At 37.7% G+C, this 15,921-nt stretch overlaps 1 protein-coding gene across 1 annotated transcript in view; it reads left to right on the forward strand.

Annotated features, from left to right (window-relative positions):
- The first annotated feature begins 5,664 nt into the window (after positions 1–5,664).
- elovl1b (ELOVL fatty acid elongase 1b) overlaps positions 5,665–15,921 on the forward strand; it is a 17,015-nt gene continuing 6,758 nt past the window's right edge. Inside the window, exon 1 of the mRNA XM_037674745.1 lies at positions 5,665–5,756. The gene's annotated coding sequence lies outside the window, so the exon portion shown is untranslated. The remainder of the gene's footprint in view (positions 5,757–15,921) is intronic.

Genomic DNA, 15,921 nt, shown 5'->3' on the forward strand with positions numbered 1-15,921 from the left:
TTAACATGAACACAAGGTGCACATGAAGTTGGTAAATATTTAACTAAATTGTTTACTTGGAAAGAAGGAGCGGGTAAAGATAGATGGAAGGACATAATTCTTCTTTTTTTTTTTTTTAATTCAAGGACCACGCATTGGAACATTTTCTGTAATAGTGATAAACTTTGTGAAACATTGATCTAATTAGAAAAACATCCAGTTACACAGCTGAGTGTTCACAGACTGCATTCATATTTTGTGATTACATTTATTGTTTTAGACCTTGGCGACTCGACAGGGTTGAATCTCAGAAGTGCACCCTCACTGGTGCCCTATGCTCTACTTAGTTTTCTCTTTATGTCATCGTGACAAAGTGTCCGCAGGAAGAAGAGGAACCAGTTAAGCCTTTTTTCCACATGATTCTGTCACTCAGACCAGCACATTATTTTATCACTGCAGACTACATGCTGCCTGAATTTCACCACAGCTTTCATGTAAACTTCCAAACTCATCCCATTTTTCCTGTCTGTAGTCTTGAATTCATGGCTGCGCCTGTATACATGTACAATAACCATCTTTAAAACATTTACATTTTTCAAGCATTTGGACTGTTTAACTTTTGTCTGAGTTATTACAGTCTTTTTATTATACATAATTTTTGAGAGCTTGAGAGGTTTTCTTCTTTCCAAGTGAAAAGGTCCCAGGAAACAGAAACAGAGTCAGTTTACTTCACAGCAATGCGAGAAGAACAGGTGTCAAAGCATTCACAACTTCTGCTGCAGGTATTCTTACCTGAATTCTTTCTATAGGTTCATCTCTTTGTTTTAACCTTCCTAACAGCACCACATCTGTCAAACGGTGGAGTGTCTGACCACTCACCTCACTTGAAAAGTCTGAACTTGGTGTTGCTTCACCAACCTGAGATCTTCAGGATTTGTTACAGAAATTGACAGAACTTGAGCGTTTCATGCAGAGGAAATCCTGCTGATTGACATTTTGGTACAAACAAAGCTTCATCTTATTACATTGTGGTAAATACTCCACTGCATGAAGTTGTGTACATATTTTCATTTTAAAATTATTTAAAAACTTGATTGATTGCACAGCCATATACAGCAGCAAAGACTTTCAATTCGAAGAAGTTGTGGTAATCCACATACAGGCGAGGGACATGGACATCAACCTCCTTGCTGTTTTCTGTCCATACAAGTTTTCTGAATGGCTCTTTTAGTTACACCTTATTTATTAATTATTTTTATTGCCTTGATTTTATTGTTAACCACTTTGGTAACAGCTGCTATTTTAAATGTGCTTAATAAATAAATTTGACTTGATTTTATTTTATTTTATTCATTAAGCAACTTCTGTATACTTGTTCACTTTGAACCATTCATATATAAAAATCTTTGGCTCAATCAGGAAAAATGTGCTTTGACTTTCAGTTTATGTAACTTTCATTTATATTCTTAAAATATTTACTTAATTTGCATGCAGAGCTTTACAAATCTTTCAGGAGCTTTCAGCATACGTGCTCCTTGAAGATACCATCTTTCTCATTTTAACTTCTGGCTACAATTTTGCTACCTTTAGCATTTCCTGCAGCTAGTTTTTCTCAATTGTAGCTTACAACGCAGCTAATTTTAGCCATCACCTACATCCGTCAGCAACTGCTCTGCTCATTGGAAGTATTTATTAAGGGCTTTTTTATTATTATTGAGAAAATGTTTAATCTAATTTGCTCATTGAGAGTTGTGCTCAAACTGAAGTGCATCATATTGATAAACAGAGAAAAATATATTGACAGAATATAGACAGTATATTGACAAAAATGGGTTACAAATAAAAACTTATTCTGTAATTCTAGTAATATTTCTCATTCTTTTCTTTTTATTTAGTTTAAGGATCCTCATATGCATTTGAATAGATCAGAGAAGTTTGATTAAAGATTTCCATTGTGACTGATAGTTGTAGAGGTCGTTGCACTCATTATTTGGAAACACTTGATTTGCTACTTGGAGCTTCCTATTGGGAATCTTAAAAATATATATATCTTTATACATGCTGTCTGTGGAGTTGAATGTTCTTATATACCTGAACTGAATCTTGGTAAGGGTTTACATTAATGCTGTGAATCAAACATAATGCTGTGATGTGAATTTAGTCCTCCTCTAAAAGGGAGCAACTTTGGGGTTCTTTAATTTAATTTAAATACCAATAAACATCATAGATGAATGTTAAATGATAATAACCCTGAACGTGAAGGGGTGTTGTGGGTGATGATGAGGTATAAATTTGTAAATATGTGTAAATTCAAAATGTGCATCTGTAAATAAACATGTTCACAAGCCAGTCGCCTCTGAAATCTGTCTTAAGTTAGCTTTGTGTGTGTTTTTGTGTTGTGACTGAAATTAAATCCTTTTACCAAAGTGTAAAATGTTGGGTTTTCTGGAAAGTACAAAATATAATTAAATATTTAGAAAAAAAAATACATCTTATATGTCGTAATGAAGCTGTATACAGGGGCGGAGTCAGAGGAGTGGCTGGGGTGGCAAGTGCCCACCCCAGGTGCCATCCCCAAACGATTGACAAGTGGGATGGAGTTTGCAATAGGTATTAAAAGATGGCAAAATAGAGCAAAAATGTAGTAAATCAAGCAGCTGGTGTAGAGGGAACCTATCAGTGTGAAGTCCATCCATACATTATCTTTACCCGCTTCTTCCTTTTCAGGTCACGGGGGTCACTGGTGCCCATGTCCAGCCATCTACTTTTTTGAACCAATGCATTGATTTAAAGCAACACGTGTGTGTACTAGTTCTGGGTAGAAGAACCAGGTACAGAAAATTTGGCGACATCTTTTGGCCAACCTGTAACATAGTTTCACAAGTTTCTAGAAAATTTGATGCAAACTGCTTTTTTCCAAGTTCTCTTTGCGTCGCCATAACTTTGCTATAGTTTGTGCTATGAGAACAATTCTAGCGGTTTCTGAAAACTGAGAGCTTTGACAAAGTTTTTTGATTTTTACAGAACACTGGGTGTCCTGCCCCTTCTTATGGGATGCAGGACAAGGGGGTGCAAAATCCAGGACTGTCCCGCCAAAATTAGGAACGGTTGGGCACGTATGTTGTTATGTATGATGTCATTTAAAGTTAGTAGTGGCAGCCATTTTGGCTTTTGGGATTAACATTCATAAGACAGACTGTTTTGGGCTACTTTTATTCAAAGTTATAGCTTTGTATGTTTAAAAATGTCTGAAATACAGCCTTTTGTAAATGTACCATTAAAAATTAGCTTAAAATTATGACTGGCTGTCAGAATGTCATATCGATGGCTTTTGGCTCCCACTATACCAAATTTCAGCACAATACGTCTAAAAACGGTTGTGTTAAGGCCGAAAACAGTGCATTGGTAATGGAATATTTTGCCAACAGGCATTTTCAGCAATATATCTTTGTTTTGTAAAGCTAAAAATGGAACTGAAGCCTATGGCAGTAATCATTTGTGTTGGGGATACTAACCAGATCTTATCACACTAACTTATCAGTTTGTGTAAAAGTGCTTGTTGACAGCTTCACATGCACTGAAGGCCTTCCAGATAACATCCCAAATCTGTACAAATCTGACCAAATTGGTACAACTATCAAGGGATAGGCTGAATAAACAAACATTTTCTATCCAACAATAAAAATTTGACACATTATTTTTGGTTTGTATATTTTTTGTGAAGACGTTTTTTTTATTAACATTGTCAGTATTTATGTTAAATAAAATGTCCAGTGTGTTTTACTTATAGATCTCCAGTGTGCTTGAATTAGCTAAAACAGACATGCAGAGAGGGACACAGACAGAAAGACACAGACAGAGACACAGACAGACAGACAGAGACACAGATAGACAGACAGACAGAGACAAAGGTAGACAGACAGACAGAGACACAGATAGACAGACAGACAGAGACACAGACAGACAGACAGACAGACAGACGGACAGACACATTCATACACAAACTGGCAGAGTGAGAGATGAACAGACAGACAGATAGACAGAAAGACAGAGAGAGAGACACACACACACAAAGACAGGTGGACAGAGGGACACAGACACATTCATGCACCGACTGGCAGAGTGAAAGAGACAGACAGACAGACAGAGACTGACAGACAGACAGAGACACAGACAGACAGACAGGCACATTCATACACAGACTGACAGAGTGAGAGACGGACAGACAGACAGACAGACAGAGACACTGACAGACAGACAGACAGACAGAGACTGACAGACAGACAGAGACACAGATACGTTCATGCACCGACTGGCAGAGTGAAAGAAACAGACAGACAGAGAATGACAGACAGACAGAGACACAGACAGACAGACAGACAGACAGACAGGCACATTCATATACAGACTGACAGAGTGAGAGACAGACAGACAGATTCATACACAGACTGGCAGAGTGAACGGCAGACAGACAGATAGACAGACAGAGACACAGACAGACAGAGACACAGATAGACAGACAGACAGAGACACAGACAGACAGAAACACAGATAGACAGAAAGACAGACAGACAGACGGACAGACACATTCATACACAGACTGGCAGAGTGAGAAACGGACAGACAGACAAATAGACAGTGAGAGACACACACACACACACACACACAAAGACAGGTGGACAGAGGGACACAGACAGCATTGTGGATTTTCCTGCTTTAAATGGTCTCAACACAGAAACAGGTGAAATTAAAGATGTCTTCAGAAATGATTTTTGAATTTGTTTATTGCAATAAACCACACAGACGTCACACAGCCTGTGGAGGAAGTGTTCAATCCAGTTTTATATCTTGTTCATGTGATGATAAAATGCAAGTTATATAAATCAGAAAGGAACTGTGCTCTGTGTTCTTTGATAACTGGACTGATGTTTATGTACTCCTGTTCTATTTAGATTAAACATGTACAAGATATCCATCCTGAGATGTATTTGTTCTATTTTGATAAAACAGGAGATGCATGCTTTATCATTATTTCAAAATACTCTGAACATAGTTTGTTTTTACTGTGAAGACAGGCCCATATAATATGAATTTTATATTTAATGTAAAGTACAAAAGTTCTCTGTAACAAGAGACAAACACAGAGACAGACAGAGACTGACACACACACACGCATGCGCGAGAGATGCATATGGGTTATGAAAATTATCAAAAAGTTATACTTCTTTTGTAGGTTGTAGAAACAGAGTAGTTTTCTTTAATTGTATGCGCCCCCTTAATAAACACCTTGGCCACCCCTGTGCCACCACTTGCAAAAAAGTCTAGCTCTGCCCCTGCGTCAACTCATTTCGAGATGACTGCCACAGCAATTTAACCCAGGCCAACACAAAAGAGGTGCATTTTTTTATTTCTTTTTTACATAAATTAAATTGGTAATAGCTGAGAGTCATCTTAAACATGACTATATGCATTTATTCAGTAAGTGTTAGGCCAGGATGCATTAGTTTCTCTTCATTCTTACAGCTGACTGTTTGAATCACACAGAAACAGGAAGACAAGGACAAAGACTAACAGACAGGGGGCCTTCGCTGTGAAAAGCCTGATGTTTCACAGCGAACACGCTGGTGCTGCTCATTTAAAGACACTGACTCCACCTTTCTGCTGCTCCATCAGGGGGCTGGGTCCGGAGGAAGATTTAAGCGGAGAGGAAGAGGAAGCAGAGCTCGCGCACACGCCGTTGCTCATTAACATCCGCCAGGTTTCCACAGACTGCAGGAGTGAGTATCTTCTTTACTCTACATTATCTTTTTTTATTTGTTATTTTACACGAGGCAACAATCTAATAAACGTTAACGCATTAGCCAGGTGACGTTTCCGCACACCCAGTCCCCCCTACTTTTTTTTTTTTTAATAAAATCAACGTTTTCCAAAATCAAGCGGCTAATATTTTGTTAAAAACTTTAATTCATGAATTAACCGTAAACTAAAAGCTGCGTTTCAATTTTCAATGTGCGTTAAAAAGTGTTTCAGTTTCGGCCGTCACCCCCTGACCTCAGGTCCGATGTTGCGCCAAAATTTGTACCCCCTCCAAATGTGAACTGGACGGTTTAACGTAGCCTAGCTTGTTCAAGCTAACGGTTGTCTTTTGTTAATGATGTCGCGTTTGCACCTGTGCTTCTCTGTCAGGTGTGTATTGTTTACCGCACATCAAACAGAGTATTGTTGCCTGTGGCGGGTGCTTTCCCAGTTAATTATAATGGAAGTGACAAAGAACATGTTTTTGGGTGTGTTGAGGTAAATATTTTTAATAACTAGTTACTTTTTAAACTGCGAAAGTCATGATTTTCTCCATGTAGTTTGACTGACGTCTAATAACCCATTGGTAAAGTATATCGTTGTTGTTTTTTAAGTTTAATGCTAAACGTATTGATTCTTTTTAGTAAGTCAAAGATGATGTAAACTCCTCTCTTTCTTGTTTATAAGTTGTGCTGTAAGTGGTTCTGTACCCCAAAATAGCTTATTGCAACATTTTTTGAGTTAACACTTTTTGTTGTTGTTTTGCCAATATAGTAAAACACATTGTCAGGAACACAATTCTCAACACTTTATGATTTTTAATGCAAAAAAAAAAAAGAAAATTGGAACACCCATGAATTTAAATTCAAACTACTTCATGCTGGTTTCATTACGAGTTGTTATAAATGCTGATGAAGTAATGTGTCCAAACATTTGGCTGATACAGTAAGTTTGCTGCATTTTTAATGTCTAACTTTGGAAGAAAGACTGAAAACCAACAACGGTTGTTCAAAAAAAGATTTTTAGCACACGGGCAATATTTGTCACAACCATTTTTGATTTACTAAATGTATTTTATAAGGAATCTTTTGTAGTTGCTGCTTCTTAATTGGATGAATTTAACTTGTTTATGTGCAAATATATTATCTGAACTTTTGCAGAGTATTTTTTTGTTTTGAATATAGATATTGCTTTAATCTGTTTTTAGCTGCGTTCGACAGATTGGCGGAGTTGCAAGATAAAGATTAGCTTTATTTAAAGCGCAGCCGTTATCTTGTTGGCTTTCATTGATTTTCTTTTGTTTTCACATGATTGTACTCCCAAGTTACATGGATCACTAAGAGACTGTCGACAATGTAAGCATGTGTAACTACTGATAGTGAGACGGTTTGTCAAGGTCAGCCATCCTGGGTCGATTTCTGCTCGTATTGTAAACACGGTGCCAGTTCCGGGAGTGTTATCTTTTCATTGTGACATGCGTTTTATCAGCTCATCAGCCTCCAGTGTCAACATCCTGTTTAAGGGTTTGCATATTGGAGCAGATGTTAAAGCATAAGCCTTGGCTGGTAGATTGTTTGTTAGACATTTGAGCAGTCAGTTTGTATGTTTATGCCAAGGTTGTATCCCCCCCCAATTTTACTTTACTTATAATTACTGTGTGGTGCAAGTTGCTCTAAAAGGCACCTTCTATTAAGACTGGTGACTGAGCTGGGATGCTTGTGGCCTGTTTTTTTTTTTTTTTTTTTTTTGCTGTCAGTTTGACAAGAGTGAGCCCTAAGGGATTTTTGTCAAAGGCCATTTTTGTTTAGTAATTTTAGGTAAGTGATGCACAGACTAATAACCCTGCATTTTATCATATTTGACATATGACGTCGTCTCACTGTTTAGAGTGTTTGAAACTAGATCTTAATAAATTATTTCATTGTGACAGCCTGTTGCAAACATTTGTTCTTTACTTTGGGCCCGACTGTAAACTTGTGGTTGTGCAACAAAATGGCAACCAAAGCCTGCATTGCGTTAATCGTCTTGTAGATGCATTTGTTTTCTGTAAACAGACGTACCCCTGGGAGAAAAGTAAAGTTGGCAAATGTCCTTCAACGTATCTGATTAAATGTTCGCGTTTACCATGATCTTGCAACATGGCAGAGTAACAAAGGAACAAAGACTTGTAGACCTATAAATTTTATTTATTTATTTATTTGTGAAATTAATCACAATTTGCATTGAATCAAAACATTTTGTGTATAAATACATTTTTAATTAATCAAAAAAATCTAAAGATCAAAAATGAGTTTGCATTACAAACCTACGACTAAAAAATGTTGATATACGGCAAAAAAAAAAAATCCCCACAATAAATGCTGAAGATATAAAATTAAGTTTTTTAGTAATGGTAGTTTATCCATTTTTAAAAATAATGTTTGACATTTTCTGAAATTCAGATGTATACAGCTAAGGGGGAACACGTGAAATGTTGGACCTCAGTACTCGCTTTGTTACATTATACTTTCAGGACTAGCAATTGAAAACAATTTTTCAATCACTAGCAATAATTCAATAATAATAACTCCCAATAAGTTTGCAAATATTGTCTAGCATTGGAGTAGAGCTAAAGTTAGGCCAGAATGGGAAATGACATTTCCAATCTGATTTGGTTTTGTTCTAATCTAAAATTTCTGGTGGACATCCTAATGAAGATGGGTTTGTTTTTGTTAATTGTTACGCGTTTATTTAAAAAAAAATAATAATTCTCAAGTATGCCTCAAATTCACTCTGTCAGCTGCATTCACTATACTGTGATTAGTAGTCGACTAATTGGAATAACAAGACAGTTGCACAATGCCGTTTCCAAACCACTGTAGCTATGACACCTGATACAAACTCTCGTTTCCTTCACTAAACTATTTTACCCTACCAGGAGCCAAATAAGGTGAGGCAGCAGTGAAGGTGCTGCTAGTTTTAGATGTGGCGTTCATCGTCATTGCAACACAATTTATCAACATTAATGTTAAACTCATCATGCCATAGTGTTAAGGTTTTGTTCTAGCTGCTCTTTTTTTTAATTTTTATTTTTTTAAAGGTCCTATAGTTAATGTTCATGCGTGCTCATCTCATCTGCTCACTCAGACTGATGCTTGTGCTGCTGTTCAATATGTTTTTATGCCATTAGTGCTTAGTGTATTTGTTTTTTTTTAGTTAATATCTTGGATGTTATTACTGTTACATTTTATTGTTTGATGTAACTGGGACCCTGTGTACATAATCTCATTCCACCACATGTACCACATGAGATACAAATGCCAAATCTCTCTGACTTAAACTCGACAACTTTCATAAGGAGGTAGTTTTTTTTTTTTCACCCTCTAACAAAAGGCAAACGCAATTACTACCAGGTTATGGTTTGAACAGGTGGCTCACTGGTTTCCAAGATGGTAGACCAAAGGTCGGATTGTAAAATTTTTATAATTGAAACTGTAAGAAGGGTAGATGGTTTATACCTCGTCTCCACGCCACACAAGATTACTTTTTTGAGTGTCTCTTTATGAGTGTGTGTGTTGAATTTTCCAATGTTCTTTCCATAGAATAACGTCTTAATTGTTAACAGATGGAGGGTTTCATTCCAGTCATGTCTTTCATAATCTCAACCTGTTTAAACTAGATGCCATTTTAAGGTAGAAGTTGTTTTTATACTAGATGCCATTTTAAGGTAGAAGTTGTTTATTTCTCCCTGTGCATGTGTTGATTTCCTCCCACAGACCAGAAACATCGAGTTAGGTTAACTCTAAAGTCATTACTCCAGTTATGGTAACTCTCTACGTATTGTTCATAGGAGTGATTGACTGCGTGAATGGTTTTCTCACTCTGTGACCTGTGATGAACTTGCGATATGTCCAGGGTGTACTCCGCCTCTCGCACAATGACCTCTGGAGTTGGGCATCACCTGTCCCACGACTGGAAAGGACAAACGGGTAAAGAAAGTGGCTGGTTGGATTTGCTCTAGTTGAACATGATGAGCCACAAATGATGGATTTCAGTCAGTCTTAATACTAATTCCCTAGCATGCAGATTCATACCATATTAAGCAGTCATAGATATTTCCTACACCTGTTGAGCTTGCTTTGACACCGTTCATGAATTAAAAACACAAAACAGCTGATGTCTGTGGAAAGCTGCAGAAATCTGAGTTGTTGGCATGCAATGCCTGCAGGAGGAGGAAGAAAATGAGGCTAGTGTTGATCTGTAGGGTTTGTAGAAATAGTTGCTGGTAGAAATATTTCCAACTGCCCCCACCCAGCCATCTGTTGCAGCTTTACACACCCAAACACAATTAAGACGCAGTAGATGGAAGCATGTCGCTCCCTCGACAAGCTCTGTAGCATTCCTTTGCTTTGGAGAGTAGGGGGAGGCGACCTGCAAGAAGTTTTTAATTCATTAAGTTGAAAATTTTTAGCCAGTATTCAGTTTTATCTTCACAGAAATGTCATGCATGACTGAAAACCGTTCACTCGGATCAGGTCAGGTCATGTGCGCTCAACATAGCCCACAATAATTGTTTTTTTTTTTTTTTTTTGTTTTTTAATCCAGTTTTTCTTTTTTTGCTTGCATTGTACATGCAATGTAATTTAAGAAACTCTCCTGTAAAGAAATGTACGTTTTCCTTTATGATTTTTGGTCTTGATGGGCTTTGAGGAATAAATCTGCCAAAATGACTGACGTGAGTGATGTGACTCCCTAACATTTTTCTGGTTCGAGTAGGCTCATGGACTTTTCTAATTGTCTATCCTAGTATTTCTCTTGACCTTTTTTTAATAGTATGCTGACCGTTTTGCGTAATAAGGTTCGAGGTTCCTTGTCATTCGTATCACATGGGGTGAAACGAAATTGTGTACTCAAGGTCCCAGGTACACCCAAAAGTAGCAAATCATAAAGTATAAAAAAACGGTATACTAAGATCTACGCTAAACCATAATAATGTAAAATGATAGAGTATATTTAAACTGTAGCTTGAACATAAGTCTGTGAGCAGATGGGTATGGATACAGCAGCTTAAAGGCAAGAAATTGGGATCATAAGTCTCATATCGCCAGTTAATAAGTGGCATTACATTGGTTATTCTGGTTGGGGATTAACAGTTTCAGGGTAGAAGCTGTTCCTCAGTCTAGTGGTTCTACACTTAATCCTCTGCAATCTTCTGCCTGAGGGGAGTGGGGCAGAAAGGGTGTGCTGGGTGAGTGTGATCCTTCATGATGCAGGTGGCCCTCTTTCTGCATCTGGAGGTGAATGTATGTGATTGTGGGGAGACTGACTCAACAGACGTCTGTGCAGCCTTCACCACTCTCTGCAGAGCTTTTCTCTCTCCAGCTGTGCAGCCTCCATGCCACACATGTTGATGCTGGAGCACAGGATGCTCTCCACTGCACACCTGAAACTAACGCCAAACTAACAAAATGGCATGCCAGACAATTGGAATGTATGCAGAAAAAGAAAAATGCATGACATCTTAACAATTTCCTTCCCACTTTCATCAACACAGGAACACAGGACTATCTGCTAAAGTTTGGTAATGGTTTGGGTTTCTCATATTTTCCTTTTTTTAAAATTTGTTGCTTTGAAGTTTACGTCTGTCAAACTACAATGTGCTGTTCAGAATCTTTTTTTTTTTTTTTTTTCCCCCCCCCCCCCCCCCCTTCGTGTGACATAAAATTAGCATTGACCTCCCAAATTGTGGCAATTGTAAAAATTCTTTGCATGACTTCTCTCTCCTGGAAACTATGTAGTAGAGCATGTCTTTGCATACGTTGGGCAAGTGTTGAAAGAGTGGTTCCTTTTTGTTTGTCTGTCTGAGCGTCTGGTAGATGACAATTGTAGAACAAGTTGGAAAGAGATCAAGTTGTGTCCCATGTGTTCAGCGCACATCAGCTTTGTCCCTGAGGGTATGAATTTTTTATTATTCTGATTGTTTGTTTGTCCTCTGTATAATACACTCCAGGCTTTAGTGAAATGTGGTGTTGTGATCTGAGAATTTGTGTGTAACATGTTTTTAGGTTATGAAATCAGATTTTAGAAAATTTAATGTAGACTTGTTAAGATTTGGTTCAAATAAATCATCTTTTCCACACAATAGTTGATCCTTATTTAAAACGGTTTATTCTTAGCTGATCTTAGTACAGTGGGACCTAGCAGCAAAGGTAGACTTGTCGCACAAATGTGTGGTATGCTGAGAACTTTAAAAAGACTCTCATACATTTTCTACCTACACATTATTGTTGTCAAATTGGCAAGAATATAATGGGTGCATAATTTTTATAACTATCTTTTGGTGAGTTTAAAATGTTCAAAATAAAACCAGTATTTTAAATGTCAGAAATGGCTCATTACTGACTTAAGGCTAATTATGAAATGTTTATCATCTTGAATCAGTCACACATTAAGTATTTGAGTGAACTGGCTTTCAAGTTAATCTAGGATGATGTATTTCATTGGCTTTTTGCCCAGAAAGTAACAGGCTTACTTACTGCATGTGGAAAAGTGTTTCTTTTTACTGTTATATTAAAACGTTGTGTAAATATTTTTGGGAATATTAGATAAAACTTGAAAAATGTGGGGGGTAAAGTGGCTAAATCGTGTCTAACCAACTTTTGTCTAGTATGTGTAACTGCTTATTTTTGCGTTCTTAGTCATTTGCAGACACTGTCTGAATAGCAACAGCTTTGGTCTGTATTGCAGAAGTGTATCACATTAACAAACATACAGGTGCACCAAAGTACATGCTCAATAATCAAAGTATAAAATCCATACATTTTCAGTCTGACCATCTGGACTTTTTTTTAAAACTTTATTATTATTATTATTATTTTTTTATTGTGCCGAGAAGTTTTGCCTTCCATCCAGAAGGCTTAATCAGTCAGGTTTGTTTGGCGTTTCCTCAGACTGAAGCCTGAAAGGCAAAACGTCTCGGCACCAAAAAAGAAACCGTCCAGATGACCTGACTGAAAATTGTTGTATAACACACAGGTGGTGCTCCATAAAATTAGAATATCATGAAAAAAAAATTTTTTTTTCTTCAGTAATTCGGTTTCAAAATGTGAAACTTTTTTTATATATTTGTTCATTACACAGACTGAAATATATTTCAAATGTTTGTTCTTTTTAATTTTGATGAATATAACTGACAACTAATGGAAAAACTCAAATTCAATAGCTCATAAAATTAGAATATTATGAAAAGGTTCAATATTGAAGACACCTGGTGCCACACTGTAATCAGCTAATTAACTAAACGTGTGCACAGGCCTTTAAATGGTCTCTCAGTCTAGTTCTGCTACACAATCTTGGGGAAGACTGACTTGACATTTGTCCAAAAGATGACCATTTGACACCTTGCACAAGGAGAGCAAGACACACAAGTTCATTGCTAGAGACTGGCTGTGCACAGAGCTCTGTGTCCAAGCACATTAATATTGAGGCAAAGGGAAGGAAACGACGTGGTAGAAATGGTGTACAAGCAATGGGGATAACTGCACCCTGGAGAGGATTGTTAAACAATTTATTCCAAAATGTGGGGGAGATTCACAAAAAGTAGACTGCAGCTGAAGTCGGTGCTTCAAGAACCACCACGCACAGACATATGCAAGACATGAGTTTCAGCTGTTGCGTTCCTTGTGTCAAGCCGCTCTTGAACAAGAGACTGCATCAGAAGTGTCAAGCCTGGGCTAAAGATGAACAAAAGGACTGGACTGCTGCTGAGTGGTCTAAAGTTATGTTCTCTGATAAAAAGTAAATTTTTCATTTCCTTTGGAAATGAAGGTCCCAGAGTCTAGAGGAAGAGAGGAGATGCACATAATCCATGTTGCTTGAGGTCCAGTGTCAATTTTCCAAAGTCAGTGATTGTTTGGGGTGCCATGTCATCTGCTGGTGTTGGTCCACTGTGTTTTCTGAGGTCCAAGGTCAACACAGCCGTCTACCAGGAAGTTTTTAGAGCACTTCCTGCTGCTGACCAACTTTATGGAGATGCAGATTTCATTTTCCAATGGGACTTGGCACCTGCACAGAGTGCCAAAGCTACCAGTACCTGGTTTAAGGACCATGGTATCCCTGAATTGGCCAGCAAACTTGTCTCACCTTAACCCCATAGAAAATCAATGTGGTGTTGTGAAGAGGAAGATGCGAAACGCCAGACCCAACAATTCAGAAGAGCTGAAGGCCACTATCAGAGCAACCTGGGCTCTCGTAACATTTGAGCAGTGCCACAGACTGATCGACTCCATGCCACACTGCAGTAATCCAGGCAAAAGGAGCCCCAACTGAGTGCTGTACATGCTCATACTTTTCATGTTCTGACTTTTCAGTTGGCCAACGTTTCTAAAAAATCTTTATTTTTTTTATTTTTTGTCTTAAGTAATATTCTGTCTGAATCTGAATACTGAATTTGGGCTTTTCATTAGTTGTCTGTTAAGATCAACAATAAAAGAAATAAACATTTGAAATATGTCTGCGTAATGAATGGAATATAAAAGTTTCCCTTTTTTAATTTTATTTTTTTAACGAAATTACTGAAATTTACTTTCATGATATTGTAATTTTATGACCAGCGCCTGTAGTTTACCACTTCTGTAAACCTATATAATTGGCTTTTCTTGATCTTCCATTTTTAAGTTGTCTTTAATGAGAGGTGGGTTTCACAGAATGTAACGGCTGTGAAATGAATCGCGTGTCAGCTCTGCCAGAGACACTGTATTTGTATTTTAGGTGCATTTCAGTATTTAGAAGGGAGGGCTTCAAGTAGACTTGTATTCATTTACCTCACCCCCCCATCTCTACTCCCCATCCCAGAGTTGCAAGTAAGACCTGCTTGGTCAGAAACAGATCAGTGCTGAAGACTGCATTTACAAAGCAAACTCACGTGTATGAAGTTTACACACGCATGAAAAGCCATGTGTAAGTTAAGTGTTATCTAACGGGGGCTGTGTGTGACGTTACTGATTGTTGGTTTGCTTTTTTGTTTCAGCCTTCCCAGACTCCATTTATTGAATCTTGAGCTATGTATTTGGGACTAATTCATGTTTGTTGCTTGCTGTCCTTCCATAGAAAAGTAATGGAGGTGAAAAGGATGAGTTAAAGTGGGTCTGAGAGCCAAATCAAAGTGATTGTCAGGACAGTGTTGTGATCTTAAGTGTTGTTGGCTCTCAGTAAGTCTTGTTATGCCTGCTTGCCATATGTGCAGATGAGGCTTGGCATTTAAGCAGCGTGTGTCCTCAAAGAGGAAAAAATGAGGAATAGGACATTTAAGTTTGTCAACAACTGAATAAAATCTGTTTTTACATTTTAATCTAAACTTAATTTAGATAATTTCCCTCTACATTTTCCAGTTAAGTTTCATGGAGGATTTAATGTTAAAGTACAAAACTGCTATATGCTTCAAAATATCAATGACATCTATCGAAACGCAGTGTAAAGGTCAATGAGTGGAGCATCTCTGGGCTCAGAACTGTCTGAAGTGGATCACTGCAGAAATGTGGCTGTCATCAGTGAGATCTAACTCTGGTTAAAAACCATTCGCATGGTTGGCAACACCATGAGACAAAGTAACAATTAAAAAGCTTCAAGATTTTGAATATTCTCTTAAGGGTTACAAAGAAGCGTGGTAATGGTAGAATGAAGTATTGTTCCAGTCATTTTTAAAACGAATGCATAATTTGATACAAAGTGAACTTGAGATTAAAACAAGTTTGATCTTTCGTTCAAACCTTGATGAATTTACAGAATTATTGATTACTTTTTTTTTTTTTTTTCTCTGTGTCCATCAAAGTTAAGTCCGGTCCTCTGGACCGTTTCTTTGTGTTTGAACTGTTTCATCTCTCATCCAAGAAACCTCTTCAGTCCGAGGAGCCACAACAAACTGTCTTATAAGTAGCACCTTCACATAGTGGGCCGACCAGTTTGGTGGTGGTGAGCTGGTTTCTGGTTTCCATTTTGGCCATGGCTGCCTGAGACGAGTCGGCGGGGGAGAGGGCGGACTCATGTGCATCTCATTGTTTACTGTTGTTGTTGTCTGTACTTGATATGTTCTGTCTGGAACAGGTCCCTCTTGTAAATGAGTCTTCGTGGTTCAATGAGACTAGCCTGTATAAATAAATGTTGAATGGG

This window comes from Nematolebias whitei, chromosome 3 (genome assembly GCF_014905685.2).
Source record: "Nematolebias whitei isolate Nwh7 chromosome 3, NemWhi1, whole genome shotgun sequence".
Classification (NCBI taxonomy): domain Eukaryota; kingdom Metazoa; phylum Chordata; class Actinopteri; order Cyprinodontiformes; family Rivulidae; genus Nematolebias; species Nematolebias whitei.